The sequence below is a fragment of the Rattus rattus genome, chromosome 3 (assembly GCF_011064425.1).
Source record: "Rattus rattus isolate New Zealand chromosome 3, Rrattus_CSIRO_v1, whole genome shotgun sequence".
Lineage (NCBI taxonomy): Eukaryota > Metazoa > Chordata > Mammalia > Rodentia > Muridae > Rattus > Rattus rattus.
This window is the reverse complement of record NC_046156.1, coordinates 5,008,433-5,032,405: the sequence shown is the minus strand read 5'-3', so window position 1 is coordinate 5,032,405 and position 23,973 is coordinate 5,008,433. Positions and strand designations below refer to the sequence as shown.

Below are 23,973 nucleotides of genomic sequence, written 5' to 3'. Positions count from 1 at the left end.
GAGAGGGTCGCGCACATCCACCAGTGGGTATTCACAAATCACCAACTAACCCTTTCAGATCTAGGACTGTCTTGTGTGGTTCCTTCTGCTTCTGAAGACCATAGTGAAAAAAGGAGATTACAGGGACACAAAGGGCTGGCTTTCAATTTAGCTTCCTTTGCTTTTTTTCTTAATAACTTGGCTATTTTCATATTAAAATTATAATGCTCATTAAAACATAATTTGAAGCAGTCTCTTTGAGGTTGGGAAGTATTTTTATTTTACAGATGGCAAAGCAATGGATGAAATTATAACTATCAACTAAATGGTATTAGAATGAAGTTAGCAATAAGGAAAAATAAATAAAATGTAATTTTTAAATACACTTCTTTTTGTCTAGAAAAGGGAAGGGAATAAGGAATGGATATGGCTGAGACATATTGTATACATATATAAAATTTCAAGGAATAAATTAAAAATAATTTTAAAAATTAAACATAGAAGGTCCATTAAAATGGTGCAGTGATTTGAAATCACATGCTCTTCAGTGAAGAGGAAGCAAGGAACAGCGCCAGTGGCAACATGAAGCTGGCAGAGCCGGCACACAACATGAAGATATCTTCCTGACAGATTGAAGTTGATGCAGCCAAATCAGAATCTTTGTTCTTTTGTTTCAATCAAATATTTTATCTCAGAAACTTCGTGACTACTACTACTTTCCTATTCAGCAAGAAATTAAGTTGTCAATTCCCTAGCATCACCCCCACCCTAAGGCAGAGTTGCAACTGAAGCCTCCCTGCCCTCTGTGACCCCATCTTCAGTAGACAGTGCAGATCTTCTCTTTGAACCTTCCTCCCCACAGAGACCTTTATTTTAGGGTTCAACTCCAGCAGGAACTCCCTGGGAACCTGCCTGCCCAGCCAGCCAGAGAAACAAGTAGGCCAGGCAAGCAGGAAGGCCAGCTTTGGGTCATCACTCTCCCCCTTACCTTAACTCAGCAGCAGATCACTAGCTGTGGCCTCTCCTCACTCAGTGCCCCCAAACCCAGGGACTAAGCAGATCCTTCTGGCATACCTGCTTTTATCCTTTTTATTGACACCCTCGGCCTCCTCCTAAGAGACCTTTCAGCCCTCACTCATTTCTAAATATCAGATCCCAACACCTAGAAATATATTGTACTAAGAATCCCCAGTGGGAATACCTTGTAATATCCCAGAAGCATTCCCTACCATGCGATACACAGCTTCCACACACTCCTAAGAACCAGTGAAGGAGAAAACAACAACAACAGCAGCAGCAACAACAACAACAACAATGGAACAAAAAACCAATCCAACAAAAACAAGAGTAGATATGGGCATCTAGAATTATAGTCATCTCAAACCTAGATGTTAAATAGAACAGTAGAAGAATAAAATCAGCCAGCACAATATGTACTCACTGGAGTCCAGTAACCCAAGTAAAATAGCCTCTGGGAAATGCTGCACGGCTGAGACTCAAGACAAGGACCTTGGCATGGACTACATGAAAGTGATAAAGGCTGGTAAAGATAAAATGAACAAGTCCATAAAGGAAATCTATGAAAACATGAACAGCTGGAAGGAAATGAAAAAATAATTTAATACCCAAAAGTAGAAGTAGAAATAATAAAGAAAACTTAAACTACGGGAAATCTGGAAATGAAAAATATAGGAACTCAAGCAGGAATCTCAGAGACAAACATTATCAACAGAATAAAATTAATGAAACAGAGAATCTAAGGCAGTAAACATAAGACAGAGGTAATGGATACACCAGTCAAAGAAAATAAGAAAGAAAGAAAGAAAGAAAGAAAGAAAGAAAGAGAGAGAGAAAGAAAGAAAAAAAGAAAGAAATCAATCAATCAATCAATCAATCAATCAGGAACAAAGCTTCCAGGGAATCTGGGACACTGAAAAGATCAAATATATAAACAAATAATTTCCAACAAAACCATACAACAAAAATTTCATAACCTAAAGAAGGAGGTACCTATCAAATCAGAAGAGACATACAAAAGACCAAATAAACTGTACCAGAAAAATCTCCTTGACACATAGTAATAAAAAATCTATACAGAAAAAAAATGTTAAAAGCTGGGAAGAAAAAAAGACAAAGTAACATATAAAGACAGACTAATTAAATAACAACTAATTCTTAGTGAAGACTCTAAAAACTAACATCTGGACAGATGTTTTACAAACTCTAAGAGACCACGGATCTTAGACCATTGTACTATACCCAACAAAATGTTCAATCATACTAGATGGGGAAACAGAGACATTCCATGATAAAACCAAATTCAAGGTTTTATCTACCTATAAATCCACTAATATAGAAGACACTATCTACATACAAATCCACCTATACAGAAGGAAAACTCCAATGTGAAAAAATTAACCAACCATATTCAAGAAAATAATTCCAGGGTATATTGGGGGAAGAAATAATCCCAGGCCAGGAAATTAAAAGACGTGGTGATAGAGGACCTACCACAGAAACAAAATAAAAGGAATTAACAAAAACTGTTCATTGATGACTTTCAACATCAATGGTATACATTCTCCTGATAAAAAAGACAAAAACTAACAGAATGATTGTGAAAATAAGATCCATTCTACTATTTCTAAGAAATGTACCCTGTATCAAAGATAGACATCTCCTCAGGGTGAAAGGAAGAAAAAAGATATTCTAAGAAAACGGACCTAAGAAGGAAGGTGCTATAGCCATTTTGATATCTGATAAAATAGACTTCAAACCAAAACTAATCAGAGGAGACAAAGAAGGTCACTACATACTCATCAAAGGAGAAACCCAAAAAGAGTAGATTGAAAATTTTAACAGCTATACAGCAAACCCAAAGAAGCCCAAGACCATAAAAAATAAAATAAAATAAAACAAAAATACTGACACACACACAAAGTGGAAGACTTCAAGACATTGCCACCAATAGATAGGGCATAAAGACAAAAATTTAAACAGAGTTGACTGACATTATAAACCAAATGGGCCTATATATTACATCCAAACAAAATAGAATGCTTCTTCTTAGCAGCTTGTGGAACTTTCTGCAAAAATGACCACATAGTCACTATACGAAGGAAGTCTTAACTGATACAAGAACATTGAAATAAAACTTTGCATCTTGGGCTGGAGAGATGGCTCAGTGGTTAAGAGCACCGACTGCTCTTCCAGAGGTCCTGAGTTCAAGTCCCAGCAACCACATGGTGGCTCACAGCCATCTGTAATGGGATCCGATGTCCTCTTCGGGTGTCTGAAGACAGCTACAGGGTACTTACATATAATAAATAAATCTTTAAAAAAAAAAACTTTGCATCTTAACAGACCTCCAGGAATTAAAGCTGGACTTTAATAACAACAGAGACAAAAAAAAGAGCCTAAAAATGCATGGAAACTGAACAACTTTCTAATCAATAAAAGAAATAAAATAAAGACTTTCTAGAATCGATTGAAAATGAAAACCTAGCATACCCATACTTCTGGGACATGGTGAAGGCAGCACTAAGTGCTTACACTGAGAGAGAGAGAGAGAGAGAGAGAGAGAGAGAGAGAGAGAGAGAGAGAGAGAGAGAGAGAGAGAACGCCTTATACTAGCAACTCAACAGCACACTCGAAAGCTGTAGGACAAAAAGAAGAAAGGACAATCAAAAAGGAGTACATGGCACGAAATAAAATCAGAATTAAAACCAATGAGATAGAAACAAAAAAATGCAAAGAATTACTGAAATAAAGTTTTGTTTCTTTGAGAAATATTGAGAAATTCATAGCCAAAGTAACTAAAATGCAAACAGAGAAGATCCAAGTTAACAAAATTGTAGATGAAAATGGAGACTTAACAAAAGGCACCAAGGAAATTCAAAGGATTATAAGGGCATACTTTAAAAATTCTGTCCTCCACCAAATTAGAAAATCTAAAAGAACAGATAATTTTTCCAATACATACCACCAACCAAAGTTAAATCAAGGTCATACAGGCAATTGAAACAGACCAATAATGCCCAGTGAAATAGAAGAAGAGATTAAATGTCTCCCAACCACAAAGTACCAGGGCCAAATAGTTTTAGCACAGAATTTTACCAGACTTTCAATAAAGAACTAATCCCAATACTCTTTATGTTACAGAAGGAATATTGGCAAATTGATTTTATGGGGCCACAGTTACCCTGATAGCAAAACCCCACAAATATGCAAAACAGGAAAAGAATTACAGGCAAATTTCTCTTATGAACATAGACGCAAAAGAAAATACTCAGTAAAATACCTGTAAACCGAATCCAATAACATATTCAAAAGATCATCCACCATGATCAAGTAGGCACAAAAAGGGAAAAAATGATCAATGAAACCAAACTGAAAACACAAGACAGAAATCTACATACCTAAAGTCAACTGATTTTTGAAAAATAATCCAGACATATACACTGAGAGAAAAACTAACTAACTAACTAACTAACTAACTAACTAACTAACTAACTAACCAACTACAACAACAACAACAAAAACAAAAACAGCATCTTTAGCAAATGGTTTGGTCAAATGGATGGCTAAATGTAGAAGAATCCAAATAGGTCATTACATAGTATCTTGCACAAAATTCAAACTTGAATGACCAAATATATCAATATAAAACCAGATACACTGGTTAGATTGTAGGGAATAGCCTTGAACTCACTGACACAAGAAAATACTTTCTGAACAGAACTCATTCAGCACAGGCTCTCTGAGAAAGAATCAATAAATGGGACCTCGTGAAGCTGAAAATCTGAGAAGCAGTGGTCACTATTATGAGAAGAAAGTACAACCTTGAGTGAATAGATTTACATATTATACATCTGATAAAAAGATAATATCTAATCTCTAATACACACACACACACACACACACACACACACACACACACACACACCCATACATATATATCTCAAAAGTTAAGTATTAAGGAAACAAATAACCCAATTTTTAAAATGGGGTCCGGATAAAATTAGAGAATTCTTAAAGAGGAAACTCAAACAGCTGAGAAACACTCAAGGAAATCTTCAATATCTGTAGTCATCAGGAAATTCAATCTAAAACTTCTTCAATACTTCATTTAACAGTTGTCAGAATGGCCAGGATATAGATACAACAAACAATTAACAGGTCATGCTGGTGAGAATAGGGAGTGGGGTAGCGCCCTCTCCATTGCTGGTGGGAGTGCAAACTGCTACGGCCACCCTGGAAACACGTGTGGCTGTTTGTCCGGAAGATGGGAGCTATACCACTCATGGGCATATACCCAAAGGATATCTCATCCTACTACGGTTGCTCATTCATTCATCTTCATTGCTGTTATATTCATAATAGCCAGAAACTGAAAACATCAACATATGAATTAAAAAATGTGGCACATTTACAAAGTGGAATATTACTCCATTGATGAAGAAATAAAATCAGAAAATTTGGAGGTCCATTTAGGATGAAACTCTGAAAAAAATCATTCAAGGAGAGGTTATTTAGACCCAGAGAAACAAATAGGAATTCACTTATGTGGATGTCAGCTGTTAAGTCAGTGACTACTGTACTGGCTGTTTATGTCAACTTGACACCATCTAGGGTTATCTGAAGAAAGGGAGGAAGAGTCAGCAAGGTAGTTTTAAAGGCATGAAGAGGTCCTAGAGAGAAGGAGAAGAGAAGAGAGTTCAGGAGAGGCTATTGGTGAAAGTGTAACCCAGTTGTAGCATTTTTGAGATGCAACCCCAGCATTTTGGAGACGGCAATATAGTAGGATGACCATCAAGGATATCAGAAGGTATGGAGTGGAGCCTGACAGAGCTTAGGAGACAACCTGTGTCTGCTGCAGAGCCCAGAGCCGGAGAAGAGATCTAAGTCCTTTGGAGGATCCCAGCATGTCATGAGTAGATCCCAGACATTGGTTACTGAGATATTTACAGTTGGAGTTTGGTTTTGCTTTGATATGATTGTGACTGTGCCCTGTGCCCTGATTTTTCCCTCTTGAAGCAAAAAATATTATTTATTTTTTTACTTTATAGAAGCCCACAGTTGAGATACTTTGAATGTTAAAAGGCTTTTTATTTTAAGAGACTGGTTTAAAGAGACTGAATTTTTAAAGACTGTGACTTTTAAGTATTGGAACGTTAATATTGTAATGTTTATAGTATGTGTAAGTGATCTTGGGGAAAAACAAAAAAGGAAAGGTTACAGCTTAAGAGTGATGTGTTCCTGTGACAAGTTGACAAGGGGTCAATTGTTCTGGTTGGTCTTATGTCAACTTCACACAAGCTAGATATATTTGAAAAATGGGAGCCTTAGTTATGAATGCCTTCATAAGATTTGGCTGTAGGTTATTTTCTTAAGTAGTGATGAATAGAAAAAGGTCCAGCCCATTGTAGATGGCACCACCCTGGGGATGATTTATTGAGTTCTATAATAAAGCAGGCAAGCAGTCAGTGGAGAATAATACTTGTAAGCAGCACCCCTCTACGACCTCTGCATTAGGTCTTGCCTTGTGGTTTCTGTTCTGTTTGAGTTCCTATTCTGACTGACCTCCTTTGATAATGAACAGTGATGTGGAAGTGTAAGACAAACCCTTTCTTCCCTATGTTCCTTTGGTCACAGTACTTATCACATATTTACCCTAGGTATGTTCTTTTTCCCACAGACCCTAATGATTAGGAGAGGCTGGTTCTCCCTCAAGCATTTGGCAGTCAGCGAATTACAACCTTCACAGACCACAATCAAGGTCATGTAACTTCCTGAGTTAAAATAATTTGTAGCAAGACTTAAATGGGTACTTTAAACTTGTTTCATAGCTGACTCTGTAAAGCAAGGGATGGCAAACAGAAGGCGTCCCCTGAGAGTTCCGTGCATCTCTTGCAGTAGTTGATGCTTCTTCTGATCCTTCCAGCTTTCTGTTCTTTTTTAAAAATTGCATATTTTCTTTACTTACATTTCAAATGTTATTCCCTTTCCTGGTTTCCCCTCCAGAAACCCCTATCCCATCCTCCCTTCCTCTGCTTCTATGAGGGAGCTCACTCACCCATCCACTCCTTCCTGCATTCCCACTCTGATATTCCCCACACCGGGGCATCACATTGAGCATTCACAAGATCAAGGGCCTCTCCTCCCATTGATGCTCAACAAGGCCATCCTCTGCTACATATGCACCTGGAGCCATGGGTCCCTCCATGTATACTCTTGGTTGGTGGTTTAGTCCCTGGCAGCTCTGGGAAGGGGGGTGTCTTGTTGGTGGATTTTGTTCTTCTTCCTGTGGATTGCAAACCTCTTCAGCTCCTTCAGTCCTTTCTCTAACTCAGGCTCTGCTAGAGTCTGACAAATACAGAGGCAGATGCTCACAGCCAGTCATTGGACTAAGCATGGGGTCTCCAATGGAGGAGATTTGGACACTGGATCTACAGGCTAAGGGTTCCAGGATAACACAACTAGTGCTTTCCTCCTCCTCTTTTCCTAGAGTTAGTAGGGAGGAACTCTGTTTCCTGACAACATGAGGAAGATCCAAGAGAACCACTTACATAGATCCAATTCCACTGTAATCCCCGGTCTCAGCAGTGTGGACAAAGTTTGGGTTCAAAGTCAACTTTAACAAGGACAGTTTGGGCTACTTGAGACCCTATCTCAAAAATAAACAGAAAAAAGTCAGAAGTGCCACAGTACACACAAAACAAAAACAAAAAAAAATTGTTATTATTAGTAGCATAGGGCAAAGACAAAGGGAAAAAAGGGTGAAAATCTTTCAAGAGTTCTTGACAAATTCACAGCACCTGCAGCAGCTGTGAATGTGATGGCAACTTCTCATTTGGAGAGGTAATAATGAAATTTTCATTTTAAAACTAAAGAAACACTACTCAGCAGAACGAAGTAGCAGCTTGCTTTCCCTGTCATTTGGAGGCATATAGACCTAGTTCCATTTTATAATAATCCATTTAGCTTCTTGATTCTCTTTTCTTTTCCCTTAGCCTACTACTGAAAGTCAAGAGTAATATGCTCCAGAGAAGTCATAAAGTTCAAGGTTGCTCCAAAGCGAAAGCTGCAGGCTATCAGCTTGTTTGTGTAGCCTCAACAGTGATGCCTGTGTGCAGCTCAATGGAATCTGACATAAACTAGGATTTGTTCTCTGGTTTCTTCATTACAAGATAGAAATCCAGGATCTGAACAACTAACTTACTAAAAAGCTTTTGGTGATTGTGGTGGTGCAGTTTTTTTGTTTTATTTTTCCTGGCTGCAGTTATTGTAGGTAAAATATGTTCCCCTTTGGTTGTTCAGCAAAGGCTGCTCCCTGGTTGACTGTCGACTGTTGGTAACTCCTAAATTTTTCAGTCTTCCTTCAAGTCTATATTCAAACAACAGGGGAGTTCTGAGACCTTTTATGATCCAAAACTCTTTATTTCTGCAACCAGCCAACAGTCTTATCTCTTGATAAAGACTGAGCTCATAGACTGGGCACAGCCCTCTGAGGTAATCTGAAACTATACAGAGCAACGGCTGTAACAACCCTTGCTAGGTCTCTTCATAGGAGCATCTGGATTGATGTTTTAATGACAAGCAGGGCCTAGGACTCTTAATGGGCCATATTAGAATGCTGCCTCCCATGCTTCTTGCAGTATAAGTCCTCAAGGAGCCCAAACTATGTTAAGAATGAGGGGGAGAGCAGAGCAGGCAGCAGTAGGTTTAGGAATTTGTGCTTCCAGAGAGTGAAACTGAAGTCCATGTGTGAGCTGAGAGAATTTGCTATTGCTGATGGGTGAGAAATGAACTCCCAAGAGCATACAATATGACGTCACTCAAAGGCTCCATCACTCTGGCCTTGGTAGAGGCTGCCACTCAGGTCTCAATACAACCATTTCCCTCCTCAAGCTCTTTTCTCTAGTGTCTGCTGTGAACAGGGCATCTGCCTCCTGATGGATGACTAAGCAGCCAGAGGGTAGGCAGATTTCCACAAAACGACTCTCAGGCTGGAATTTCCTGACCATGCTTCCTTATCTGATACCTTGACAGTGTACAGTACAGACTCCCCATCCATATCCCAACCACACTGTGCCTTTCAGTCTATATTTATGTCTGCACTTGACTGTCTACTAACATGTTGTCTGTCGCAGCTGGACCTGAGGTTTACACTTACATTGACAATATTGGTCTTTGAGTCTTTTATGCTTGCTATCTCACTCAGAGCCAAACACGTAGTGACTACAGATAATTACATATAGAAAGATCAGCCATAGTTGGCTATTATAACCTAGTTATCTTTCAGTCCATTGAGCAAAACATGATATGTCTAAAAATAAGATAAAGTCACAAACAGTTAAGCCTGGAGTCTCCACAAATGAACACACAACACACATTTAGATAAAGGATAGATACTCCTTGTGCACCTACGGATCATCCATTGGAAACTGAGTCTCAGTGGCTAGTCAGGTTACACCATTCTGTCCTTTATACCCTGTGTATCTCTCTGCTCCACTCACTACTGGACTCCAGACTACCAATCATACAGAGAGAAGGGAGAAAGTTAAATTTTAAGGAGAATGAAAAGGAACTCAAGAGTTTGTGTTGGTTTTGTTTAAATACCCATGCCTGATCCTCACTCTTTACCTCCTGAGGTTGATACATGTTACTGTTTATTAATCAGACACCAAAACTCAGACCGTTAAGTCTTTGCAACCCTTTACTGACAAGGCAACACCAGATGCCACGAATACTGCCAGTCCTACCGAAATCGTCTGAGGGACACGCAGTACAAATATTTTAATGGCATTGCTGAGATTGCTCAGAGAGTAATGTACTTACCTCACAAGCACAAATACCTGAGTTTGACCCCCAGAATCCATGTAAAAGCTGTGCATTGAAGTATGTACTTGAAATCTCAGTGGTATGGGGGTACAGACCATGGGATGCCCATCAACTTAGCCCGAGCCACAAAACTCCACATCCAGGTGAGAGAGTCTGTCTCAGAAAATAAGGAAGATAGACTTCAAGGTATGGCAGCTAAAATTTGCCTCTGGACTCTACACATACCCCCTCCACATGCACGCATGAGCATGTGCACACGCGCTCACAAAGACACACACACACACACACACATATTTTAAGTATTTCATTTGTGTGTGTGTGTGTGTGTGTGTGTGTGTGTGTGTGTGTACTCATGTTTAACAAGTGTCCTGAGTAGAATCCAAAACTGAGTTTTGATGACTAGGAAGGCATTAATTGTTGCAATTTTCAAGGCTCAGACAGACATTTTTCTAGGGATTAACTGACTCAGATTTAGAATCATGAGAGGAAGGCCTTATTTCTGGGTTCATTTTTGAGCGTATGTTGCTTCCTTGATTGCAGTTCAAATACACTTAAGCTTCACAGAGATTTATAAAGCAACTAACATTTTTATGCCGAGCACAGATTTCACCCATCATTATTTTTATATGTCTACCAGATGAATTTTTGTCTCAGAAAGTGTCATGCAGTAACTATGGTATATGCTCTTCACTGCACATCTATAAATTAATATTTCATGCTTTGATTAGGAAGACTCAAGCTTCTATTTCTCTGCTACCTTTTTTCAGGTAAGTCAGTTGGAGTGACATTTGCAAAAACTGGAAGAGCCTTCGCCTTGATGGTTAAATCTTACGGATTTTGAGAAAAATTAAATCCCCCAAGCTGAAACCAACTGGAGGCAGCAACTTCCCAGGTCTTCTTTTCTCTTCCACAGTAACATTGGTATATTTTGTGTGATACATGATTAATCAAGGTCTCGATGTTGCACTGTGCTGCCTCTAACAAACCCTGCCTCAGTTTCTCTAAAGTTTAGACTTTGTTCAGCTTCCTTTCCTTACCATGACCTTACTGGATTATCCTCCAGTATTTCCTTCTTATTGAAAGGAAAGGTCATTCCAGCAGAGACAAGATATCATGCTTCCCCATACCTCTAAATATATTTCCATTTCTTAATCCTTCCCTTAATTTTGTTAAGATTCTTTAGAACTAATGATTTTTTCTCTTATCAAATGCCCCCCTTTTTAAGCTTGCAATAAATAGCACCTCACATGGCTTGAATCCTTCCATTTTCCCAAGGGCAGTTATAATACAGAGTCATTAAAGACACCGTCCAAAACACATATTCCTTTTTTTTTTACAGAGAAATCTACATATTTTGGAGATTTCTCTTATCTCCAATTCTGTTTACTGTGGATAATGGATTGAAACATACCCATTCCCTTCCTGCAGAAACATGAAGCTAATTTGCTTGCCTGCTTTTCTCGGTAAATAATCCCCAAAACAATTATGTGCCTCGAAAGTGCTCTTAGAGAAAAGACCTCTAGCATCCTCAAACTTTATCCAGAGCTTCTTAGAGAGGTTTTAGGAAGAATTCCTACTCTTGTTATTTGATGTAGCATGAGCAAAAGCGATCAGAGCTTCATGTGCAGTAATCAGTCTATCTCAGAGCTCTGTACTGAATGTGGTTAAGCCAATAAAGGTAATTCTATAGTCTGACTAGTCAGAAAAGCACCCTACCTGGCTGTGTGTCTGTATGTCTGTGCATTGTGTACTCCATTCACCTGGTTCACCCTGTGTGGTAGAAGACGGGAGTTCACTGGCATGGTCAAAAACAACCATCAGGTCACTTCCAAGTATCAACATCATATTGGGAGCAAGCAGGGCTGGACATAACCTTTCTAGGTTCAATGTAAATGGCCGGTATGAGGCACAGTGGCTCTTGAAGCTAATACAGTCTGTTTCATAGGTTTTGAGAGCAAACAAGAGAGCAATGACCCTGTCTCTAGACTGACAGCTGAAATAGAGGTCATCTGCATTGTGTTCTGTTTTCCAAAACTTCATTTATTTTGATATTTGCATTTGCTGGGTGAGAGTGGAATACTTCTAGCTAAATTAGGAACTGACAATGTAATTACTGGTGATTGATATGCTTTGTTTGTAGAAGTCAGGGCTGGAACAGGAAGAGCTCACCTCTACTCTGATTTGCATTTGTCATAATCAAAATAACACATATAGAGAGTGGAGGTAAATTAGTATCAGTGGATTAGGTAATAGTCATTGGAAAAATCCTAAGACAGGCAAAATTCTATATAGGAAGTGCTAAACCACCCCATTCTTCATTGTAGGGTTGGGCCCCATATGCTATACTGTTCATCTGAAATTTCTATGCAGATGTAAATATGACGCATTCTCTTTTAATGAGCAACCCTTTAAAATACAATAATATGTGTGTCTGTGCTTAATACTCAGTGTAAAAACAAAGGGAAACTGTCCCATCCTCCATCTTGGCCAAATTATTCAACATGGTCTGTGAAGATACAGTATTCTAGACATCAGTATTTTTAAGTATCTCTATACTTGCAAACATCCTTCACAAGGGCTGCTGTTTTCAAGATTAATCTGCCTCTCCTATCAGAAGTGCAGGTCAACAGGAATGGTATTGCCATGGTAATTGCTGCATTGGTTGGTATTTTCTCTATGTCACTAGCCGGGCAATCATATCAAAGATTCATAGGTCTGAGGTTCAAATCTACTACTAAAATGTTCATAATTGTTCAAATGTACTTGCTTGCAGACCCCACTGTAAGTGTTAAATTAAATAGGGGTATGTAGAAGTCATTATAATATCTACTGTGCAGGGGACACCCTAATTGTTATAGTAAATAATATTTTAAATGGCTTCCCTAACCCCTGACTCTATGGCTTATGACTTCTTTTAAAGGAATTGTATCTTATTAGACACAAAAAATATATTTGAAAAATGCCAAGTTGAATTTTAAAGATCTGTCTATATGTGTGTATACACATGAACGTGTATGCTAACCCACAGAGCCCAGAACAGTCAAAGAGCCCACAAGGATCCCAAAGTTATTGTAGTTCCAGGTAGTTTTAAGCCTACCAGGATGAGTCTTGGAAACAAATTCAGGTCCTATGAAAAAGCAGTATACATTCTTAACCGCTGAGCCAATCCTGTCCCTGACAAGGAATTGAAGTGTATATGAGAAACTAGCCTGGCAAAACAGACTGGATGTAATCCAACCTTAGGAGGATATATCTGGGAAGCATAGATACTTGAAGTTCTACATACAACAAATTCTCAAGCCAATATGCCTCAGGATTGAGGAGAACTCAGTGACTTCTTAACTCATACATTCAGAGGGTCAGAGTTCATGACCATCATGGTGGGAAGCATGGCATGGTGTTGGACCAGAATCTGAGAGATCACTTGGTAATTCACAAGCATCAGTCAGAAAGAGCTAACTGGGAATGGCATGGGCTTTTGAAACCTCCAGCTCATGACTGACATCACCTCCAACAAGGCCGTACCTTCTGATCCTTCTGAAAAAGTTCCACCAACTGGGAACCAAGCATTTAAGCCTATGAGCCTGTGAAGTCATACCCCTGCAAACCACCACACAAGTCAAGTAGAAAGAATTTACTAATGAATCATAAACTGTCTTTACTATTTTCTGTGTGCCAGGGGGACTTTTCTCTATAGTGAGAAATTTCTCAGGAAGGCGTTCAAATGCAGATAGCCACACACACACATGAGAGCTAAATTTAATACAGTTTCTATAATCATAATTGCAAGGTCTCTCTCCATGTCTAAATTGGCCCTTGGCAAGGGGATGAGAATAGGTCCAACTGGGGTCACATAGGAGAATTAAACCAGTATGTACAATGGTGCTCAGGGACAGTGAGTTTTTGTTCCTCATGCATAGCAAAGTGTATTCTAAGGTGGGAAAAGAAACTCCACCAAATTCAGGGGAAACAGGTAAAACAGGAAAGAGGTCCAGAATGTAATTTTACCATTTTTTTTCAGTTATGTGTAAATTTTCTGGTAATTTTCAGTATACGTTTGGAGTTGATTCTTTAAATTCCTTCACATGTTTGCTAATTTGCATATTAATGTTCAAATTTCCTAAATATCTCTAAATATTGAACAGCTGAGCTTCCTAACCTTATTCTTTTTCCTTTGTGTACCACACGAGTATGGCAAGGCTTCTTGCTTTCAAATCAGTTCATCTATATCTGTAGATTAAGTCATGAAGATATGACATATCAAAATTTTCCATTTGTGAAGATCAACATTTTCCCATTCTTTTTAAAATAGTTATAACGTTTCAGGGTTTTGCTCAATAGCTGGTCTACATGATTCGTTAGACCGAGCCTACATATTTCCCTTTGGAAGGTACAAATTCAAATCGCATTGAATCTTGAACTTCTACATAATTCATTGCCAGGAAATGGTAAAATAGTTAATTTTTCTGGCCTGCAATTTTACAGTGTTTTTGTTGACGTTATTCAGATTTTCTATGTTGACTGTCATACCATAACCAAATGAAAATTTCATTTTTTCTTTCCCAATCAGTTATATAATCATATGTAGCAGCAGAGGTCTTCAAACTCTTCAACGTGATTTCTTTTTCATTCGTTTTGTCTTGTTATGAAGTGAAATATCTGAAGCTGGTTGATTTATCAAAACATCATTTATCCTGGTCTTTGGAGGATCCATTTGGGTGTGTTGTGGGATACTGTGTGGGTGTTTGTGGGTGTTGTCTTCAGTCAGAAATCTCTAGCTCATGGCAGGAGGAATTTAAGAGGGAGAAGAGCCAGCCGCTTGCTGCTCTCCCACCCTCCTCTTTTTCAACACAGGCTACTCCCGAGACATCATGGCCTTCTTCCTGCTTCCCAACAGTAGTCATAACAGTCACTCTCTACTCATCCCATTCCTTAAAGGACCCCGTGATTTAGTTCCTTTTCTGTTAATATACAATGAATGGCAGCTTAGAGAAGAGTGTATGCTAACTGACAGCCCCAGAGCCTAGAGTTCATAGTGGTGGGAACAGCTTTGCAGCCGGAGGCCCATGGTAGTAAGAGGAGGAACCTGAGAGCTCACATCCTTTATGGTGAGGAGGAAGCAGAATGAGTGAGCCACAAGTAGGTGAGGATTTTCACCCTCACAACCCAGGCACCAGTGACTTCTTCCTTTAAAGCCTCAACACTTAAATCACCCCACACAGCACATCCAACTTGAATCAAGTATTCAAGCGCTGGAGACGATGTAGGCCTTTCCCATTCAAACCCCCACACGCATCAACCTGAGACATTCCTGAGAGATGAAGCGTTGGATGTATGGAAGTTAACCTGTTCACGGTTTAATGACAGTAATTTATGAATGGATTCCGAGTTAGTCAAAATTTATATTCTGAATCCATTTGCACCAAGTTACTTTCTTTGTATTAAGATTGATTTGAGTATTGTTGATTTTATTTTAGCTGCTTCGCTTACTTACCAGGAGAGTTTGAGTGTTACATGTCGGGGTAAACTTAAATGTGACTTAGATCCATCCAGTACCTGTGTATTTGTGTCGAGAGGTCTGATTGTCTCTTTGAGAGGATTTCTCTACAATTCATGCTGTTCAGTCCTTCTTGCACACCATAGAGGCACAGGCTTGATTTCTTGTGCTGTGCTGTGAACATGTAAGTAGTTCCTTATTTTTCCCATGAATTTTGCTTAGTGCAGCTTTCAACTCAATAACTTTTGGTTGGTACTTTTTAAAATTCCCTTACTTGTCTTGAAAAAATTCTGAACTGAGTAATTCCTCTTTTGTTTTAGTGTACATTGTTTTCTTTTAAAAGGGTTTGACTTTTTTCATCTAACAGTCTTCCAGTATTGCTTATGATATAATCACTTTCTGACATCTGATGTTGGTGGGTTTTGAAGCTGATGTGTCTCACTTCCATGAGAGAATTAGGCCTACCAGTCCTTATCATGGAGTTTGTGTGTGTCTCAAGTCTTAAAGGGCTGTGATCACTTCTATTTAAATACCAGAGGGGTCACAAGTCTGATTTTCTCAAGATGTTTTTGTCAATGTCTCAGTAGGGAGTAATATAAGCCTGGGATTTGCCTTAAATCTACTTGTGCCTATGGTTCCCCATAACCAGATTGAGCTAGTCTGTCTCCCCATGGGGCTAGGTTTAATCACTGATAGGGAGGGGTCCAGTTCTTCTAGAGTCTACCAGCTCGGACAGACTCAGCAGGGAGAGATCAACCCTACTGGCCAGAACATGTCTAACACCAGCATCACGGCAATGCTGCATTATACCCCAAGTCTATATCTTGACAATATGGATGTTGCATCCATGTGCACATTGCTAGGTATACTTGTGCACTGAGCTTGAACCTTGACCCTCAGCTATTCTGTGCCCATATTGCTTTCATGGCATATCCATTGATGGTTTCTGTTGTTGTAACTTTATTAGTGAATGAGTGGATTAACTAGTGTGTGTGTGTCCGTGCGTGTGTGCGTGCACGTACAAATGCAGACCCCAAGGGCTGTGTGAAAGCCACAAGAGGTCTTATGGAAATTTGTCCTCTCCTCAACCATGCAGGTCTAGGGGATACAGCTCTGGTAGTTTGGTGGTTGGGAGGTCCTTTCCCTGCTGAGTTCCCAACTTGTTTTTAATGTAGAGAACATCTGTTAGACTCTTTCTTGTTTGGGTCAGATTTTAATTAAATTCTGTGTTATTCATCATCTAGGGACTAGGGTTACAGATGATATCTAAGAGTCAACCATAATTCTAAAATTAATAAACAGTTTTGAATTTTGATGTATATATTTTCTCCTTATGTGTGGCTGTTATCACATTTCTCCAAAGAAATAGGATCGATAGGGTGGACAAGGATTGAGGATGATTGATGATAGATAAGTGAGAGACAGGCATACAATAAAGAAGGGATTTATTATAAAGTTGGCACCATTCTTTCAGTGTCTGAAAAGTCCATGTTACTATCTGCAAGCCGGTGAGCCAGAGAAACCAGCAACAGAAAGCAGTCAACGTCTGAAGCTCTGAGTCCCCACAAGTCAGTGATTTGACCCACATTTTGAGCTCAAAGGTTTGAAAGCCTGGTGGAAGGAGAACAGAGGCGGGGGGATCCCTGGTACGAGTTCCTGAGTCAGAAGATGAGACACACCAGAAGAGGAGCAAATCCTTCCCCAATCCTCCTTCTTGCCCCTTGGGGATTTTCACAAATTGCATGGTGAGCTAGTGCTCACCTAAGCTGGCAAGGCTACTTCTCTTCATTCACCCCACTGACTGAGGTGGTAGCCTTTCCTCGAGCAACTGGAGGAACACACTCAGAATCCACGTTTTACCAGATGCCTGGTATCCTTCAGGACAGTCAAGTCAATGAATACATCGCCACAACCAATTACTGACAGAATCTTTAATTGTCTGACCCTGAAACTCTGTTAATTTACTGTTGCTTTCATAGAGGAGTCAGTTGCTAAAATACATATTGCGATGATTCAGTCATTTCTGACTCATGCTGTCCTGTCCTTTTACAGAAAAATAATTATTATATGCCTAGGACAATCTTTACTTTCTTCTTTCAATAAAAGTAAGCAGATATTTTCTTCTACATAAGAAGTTGAATTTCAAAATGACCTATTCTCATGTGCAAGTCAAACTATGAACTCTATTCCTGGGTTTAAAAATGCTTATGCTTACAAGAAATCAATTCAGTGTCTTGTTTTTATGACTCTAATTTCACTAAACATCTTTAGGATGAATGGGATGTTTCTAAAACAACTTTCTTGTTGTTGCTGTTTATTCAAACTACAAGGATTCCTAATTTATAAAAGATAGATATCCTTATTTCGGATTCTAGTTCTGTTCATTAGTAAAATAATTAGTTGAATCTTGAAATGACAGCTAGGCAATGAGGTGTATGTAGAAATGAATACATTAGCCAGAGGACTACTGCTCTCTAAAATATGTTATTTCTTTCTGCTTACTTTATTATTGGTTGTGTTGTCAACTTATCACCAATTATTGGTGAATACCATCCCCAATACTACATTTTGAATATGATCATTCTTAACTACATTAGTGACAGGAAACAACACATATCGTGTGTGAAATGTTCACCATGTTCATCTATTGTCAGGTATGTGCTAAAACTTTTCATTCTTTCTAAATATATGTCATTTAACAGCTGGAAAAACCTTTTCAGAGACTATTAGTATGACTGATAAGGAAAAATTACAATTTTATTCTACAATCTAAAGCCTGTTACAAGTTGTTACGTCTACAGCATCCTAGTAATTTTGTGTATATGCTTAAATATCTACATTACCTTATTACCAAAAATAAATAAGAAATATACCACCTACCTACTTAGGATCTATGTTAAATTTTCATACATATATATGAATTATATATATATTCCAAAAATATAAATAAAAAATCTAGAATCTATTTATGATATAAACTAAATTTTCATGTATCTATGTAAATTATATGTATATACATATATATAAACATATATGTGAATTTTATGATTGGATATAATTAATATTATGCAGAGCAGAACATTATGCTCCTAAAATTAATCTTGCCCTTGTGATAAATGTAGCAGGCTTTTCTTAAGTAATTTTTTTAAGATTCATTTATTTTTTGTGTATTGGTATTTAAGCTGCATTTATGCCTGTGGGAGGATGTCAGGTCCCTTAGAACTGGAATTACAAACAGTCGTGAACTGCCATCTGGGTGCCAGGAATTGAACCTGGGTCTTCTGGAAGATCAACCAGTGCTCTTAACGAGTGAGTCATATCCAGCTCCCAGCCATTTTAGGTTTGACTAGGAAAAGTAGTTTACTTTTTGGTAACAGGATTTTTGACTTAAAAGGTCTAGAATAATTGCATAAAATAAAAAAAATGTATTGATTTGGGAAAAAACATTTCAAGGAATTTGTTTTCTAAAAAAATATATATTTAACAGTTCCTTCTTATCTAACCGTAGTATGGGAAATCATGTATAAGCACTATGGTGGAAATAGATTGATTAGAATTCAACAGATTGAACCAAACTGAAGTCTTCAGTCTTTGTAGGGCAGCACTGCAAATGGCAGTCAGGAAGCTGAGAGCATAACGCAAGTACCACTGCTTGCTTCCATTGGAAGGCCTTGCTACCAATCTCACTCAGCGTCTCTGGTACCTAACCCCCTCAAAGCTTACAGCGTGCGTTCATGTGCTCACCACAGAAAAACAGGGTGGGGTCCTCTTTAAATGAATTGCAGTTTTGTTGACTGCCGAGCCCCATGTGCAGAGACAACACAACCGTGGACACAGGTACATTCCAGTGGGCAAATGGTCTGCCCACTTTTATTTATAGAAACATAGCCCATCTTTGCAAATTGAAGCAAAATTATAGGGGGGTATAGTATTGGTAATAGATACTGAAGTGTAGAATTGAAGTTTTAAATTGATTTTAGATCTGAACATATAAGTACTTAGTAATCTCCTTGAAATTATAGTACATAAAGCACAACGTACAGACATAGGGTGCAGACAACTTTCATCCTGGGCAATTCCCCTTTCATTGTGTGAGATACCCACTAGAGAAGACTACTTGGACACAAGTTTAACCCAATAGAAGGTCAGAGCAGGCTGGAGGGTAGTAAATTCTTTGTGTGTTCAGGATCTCGTAGCTGTGAGCCTTTCTCAGGGTGAGGTTTTAAGAATGAAAACTATATTCTGAGTTGACCCACTTCAATTTTTAAGAACAATTAGCTGGAAATGGAAATACAGAAGCTAAATGCAAAATTAGTAAATTTAGAAACTTTCTCAGAACTATGGTCTTTGATGGTTTAGATCTTTGTTTTAATTTTGGCAGGTGATGCTATATATGTGTTGGAGTTTATAGCATGAATGGTACATCTGTCAAGGAGTCAACTATGTTAAAGGTCTGAGGGTCTGTTACAACAGGAGAAAAATCCCACTGCCCGAAGCTCTCATCCCTCATATGTTTTTACTTTACCTGATCTCATAGGGATGATCAAATGAACATTAGTGTAAACTAGTGTTGCTTATCCTCTTTGATTATTTAGAATTAGTATCTGGATTTTAATGGGTGGCTTTGAAAGCTTTATTAATTACAAAATACAACAGAAACATTTATGTTCCTTTAGACCACCATACCTCAGGAGAAGTGGAGAAAGGCATTTGACAAAATCAATACCAGAAGAGAAAGCAAGCAGAGTATCTGCTGACTGTGTCCCATATTCTAATCGAGTGTCTCTGGCTGAGGCCTAGCTTTGTTCCTGTGCTTGAGTTCTGCAATACCCCCAATATATAATTAACAAAGTCATCAGGATTTATTCTGCACTTGGAAAGCTTCAGTTATAGATAAAGGGACATAAAATATGTATTGTTTTAAAAGGGCTTTGTGTGAGAGTGTATTGTTCTGATCCTGTAGAGCTACTATCAAAACTCTGGGTAGATCTTGCTCTGGTTTTGAGATAGTACATTACCCAGCCCACTAGGCTGTGCCTGGAAAGCCGCTGCTGTAGTCTTACAGAATGCACCATAGCTCTTGCTTTCCCTAGAGAGAAAAGGAAATGTACTATTAAAAATAATGCATGCTTTTAACATAAGCTATTAAAACACACTAACTCACTGACAGAACAAGCAGGACTTGGAGAATTAGACTGTGTATAACTCTTACCTCGTGTAATTTCCTTGTCTTTGGTTTCTAACATTGTTCTCACTTATTCCCAATACTGTAGTCAGATTTTGCAGGAACCAAGCAAGAGATGTGAATCAATCCAAGCTGCTCAGCCTCCCTCTCATCAGAAAAGATAGGAAATATCCTTCACAGTGAGGCAGTCTCAGAGTCCTACACCAGAAGCCCTGCTTTTTTTCTGCAGGATCTTGAGTTCGTTCTTCTGTCACCTTTTTTGAAGATTTATTTATATTTTATATGAGTACACTGTAGCTGTCTTCAGACACACCAGAAGAGGGCTTCTGATCCCACTACAGATGGTTGTGAGCTACCATGTTGTTGCTAGGAATTGAACTCAGGACCTTTGAAAAAGCAGTCAGTGCTCTTAACCACTGAGCCATCTCTCCAGCCCCCCCCAAAAAACTAAGGTGTTCCTGAGTGGGCTGAAACCACCAATCTTTTGCGCACTAACCAGTTTATGACAGAGACTCTGGTTCTTCTATCACTTGTAACTAACATTTTCATCCTTTAATGGCAAGACAAGGGAGTAAATACAAGAGTTCAATGACATACCTCCACAGAGCTATAGTGGTGCCCAGTACACAGTAAATACACAGCTCTGGTCGGTTCCATCCCAGGTGTCCTCCAAGACTTTTCACTATGTATTTGACTAGAATATTCCTCATACTAATAATTATGATACATGGTGGTCATTGACCACTAGCTAGGTCACAATCAGCCACATGTGTTATGATTTACCACAATAAACCTTCAAGGGAAATACTGGAGTTGCTGGAATTCATGAGTTATTGAATATGGATTCTGTGAACTGAACTCTAATATTCTGTAAAAGCAGCACATCCTCTCACAGAGCCATTTTGCCAGTCCCTTAATACAAAAACAAACAAAGCAACAGCATAGTGCATACACACATGCACATGCAAACACACACACACACACATACACACACACACACACACACACAGGTGCATTGCACTTTTTAATATCCCGACAATATGCTGCCCACAAGAAACTCACCTCAGGAAACATGTCTGAGGCATACAATGACAGACAGTGAAGGGATAACAAATGCTGTACCAAACAATGGAACCTAAAGCAAGATGGGGGCAGCTATTCTAATATTCAGTAAGAGAGAACTCAAGCCAAGTTGACTGAGAAGAGAACATGTCACTTCATTTCAATAAGAGGAGAAATCATCCATGGTATATTCAGATCTATATGTGTAATGAGCCATTGCCTACACGTTTTTCTGTACACCTGCAATCTAAGTTCCCTCAGCAATGAACGCATGAGGATCATGCACTGCACAGGCATGGCACAGTAGCATTCTGAAATACAGAAAGAAAAAAAAAAAGAGAAGCTATGTATGAAGGCAGTTATGTTCATCAAATTATAGAGTGGATAAACAAACAAACAAACAAAACAAACAAAACAAAAACCAAAAAGATGGAAAGAGAATGTAGACTTTTAAGTTAGGAATGAGGAACTGGGATGAAAAGATGGGAAGTAGAAGAGTGAAATATGAAGAGTGATGGTAAGAAAACGTGTGTGTGTGTGTGTGTGTGTGTGTGTGTGTGAGTGTGTGTGTGTGTGTGTGAGAGAGAGAGAGAGAGAGAGAGAGAGAAATAAGAGCTGTGTCTTCTCAAATTCTAAATTTTTCTAAATGATATATATGAGACGTGATTACATTCATGATTTCAGTGAGTATTTCTAGCCCCTCTGCTGTGTGTGTTTGTTGTGTGGAAGGTGGTACCCGTGCACATGACAACATAGGTCTTAAGAAATGAAGATTATTATGACCAGAAAGTTGTCCTCCTGAAATCCCTACATTGAAGCCTCATCCCAATGTCTGTATTTTTCCACAGAGTCACAAAAGGGCTCCAAACCATTACGAATCCTTAAGCAATGTGTACTGTCCCTATGATAGGTTGTGGAGGGCAGCTATCTTCCAGAAAATGAAGGAAGACACAGGAGAAATTCAGTCTGTAAGATCTATCTCTTTGACTGTCAGCCTCCAAACTATGAACACCTACATTTCTTTACTTCTTAAAGTTTGTTACACTCATGTTAAAAATTAATTCTTTAGCCATGATTGAGGAGCTATATGGGTGACAGAATTTGAATCCCAAATTCTGAGATATGTTGAGGGTTTGGATCATTCCTCCCAGTATAATGTGGGGCTGGATATACATGTGGCAGAACAATTTTGTGTGTTGAAAAGATTGCTCTGAAGTATTAGCTACATGTGGATTATGAGTACAAAGATATGGATGTCTAGTTAGATGCTGAATTTTAAATTTCTTCCTTGCCAAAGGGATGTAAAATGTTTAAAAATTACATGCAAAGATTTATTGTTTTCTTCCTAAAGTAGAAAACTTAGGATATGGACCACTTACATAGACAGCTCAGTGGCTAAAGGCACCTGCCACCACATTTGATGATGTGTGTTTGATTTTCCAATACCCACGTGGTGGAAGGAGAAAGCTGACTCTGTAAAGTAGTTCTCTGAAGTCCACACGTGCACATGCACAAATTAAAACAAACAAATAAGTAAATGAAAGAATGAATAAATAAATAAATAAATAAATAAATAAATGTGATTTTAAAATCTTAGGGTGTAATATATTATCAATAAACTATTTTGAGATTGGTGTTAGGGATAAGCCTGGTTCTAGACTGTTTACAAGACACATCCATGGTTTTGATCTCTTGTATACCCTGTGCTTTCAACATTCCTTTGGAGGGGGAAGTAAGTTCAAGGTCATCTTCACTTACACAGCTACTTTGGGGTTAGCCTGGTATACATGACTCAATTGCAACACAACTACCCCCAATAATTTCAAACAATGTTTTAAAATATGTTTGTTATTGATAGGTAATTCAGATAGTGATGATTTCCTGTTTGTTTTAAACAGGAAGAAATAAGTGGTTGTGTACAAAATGATATTAAAGCAAACAAATGTTTCTTAATTAGCTCTATGATATTTTATATCACCAATGTGACTAGCAAATGTGCATTTATGCATTTGTCCCTTATGATTACCATATGTAAACACATACTTAATATGAGTTAAGTATATTAGGATTTGCAGAGTTTGCCTCATAAGCTGTCAGTGCAGGCTATGGTTTTGCAGGGATTTTTTTCCCCACAAATGTGTATCTGCTTTGCCTTAAACCCTCATGTTTCGGCACCTGGTTTTAATACTTTTAATTGCTTCTACAATTAGATGGTGGTAATGATTCTGTAGCTCCTAAGTTCATTGAGAGAATTTGCTGGTCACCTATGTCAAATCTTTTCAGAGTAAGTACATAGGAGATATTGAATCATAATAACATAAGTATTGATTGTGTTAGGTGTGAATATGGTGCTCCTTGGTCATTTCCCACTCCCCAGCTCTCTGTTCAAGCGTTTGTGGAAAAGACT

At 38.5% G+C, this 23,973-nt stretch overlaps 1 long non-coding RNA gene across 5 annotated transcripts in view; it reads right to left on the bottom strand.

The window, feature by feature from the left end:
• The window catches only part of LOC116896134, a 68,174-nt gene that overhangs the window by 36,653 nt on the left and 7,548 nt on the right, over nt 1-23,973 (bottom strand). For 2 of the 5 annotated variants that reach the window (XR_004387312.1, XR_004387313.1), the window contains exon 2: nt 20,338-20,408. The exons of 2 other annotated variants lie outside the window; for them this stretch is intronic. This is a non-coding gene — a long non-coding RNA (uncharacterized LOC116896134). Of the gene's footprint in view, nt 1-7,547; nt 7,640-20,337; nt 20,409-23,973 lie in introns of those variants that run through there. One more of the 5 variants, XR_004387315.1, reaches the window with a different exon arrangement.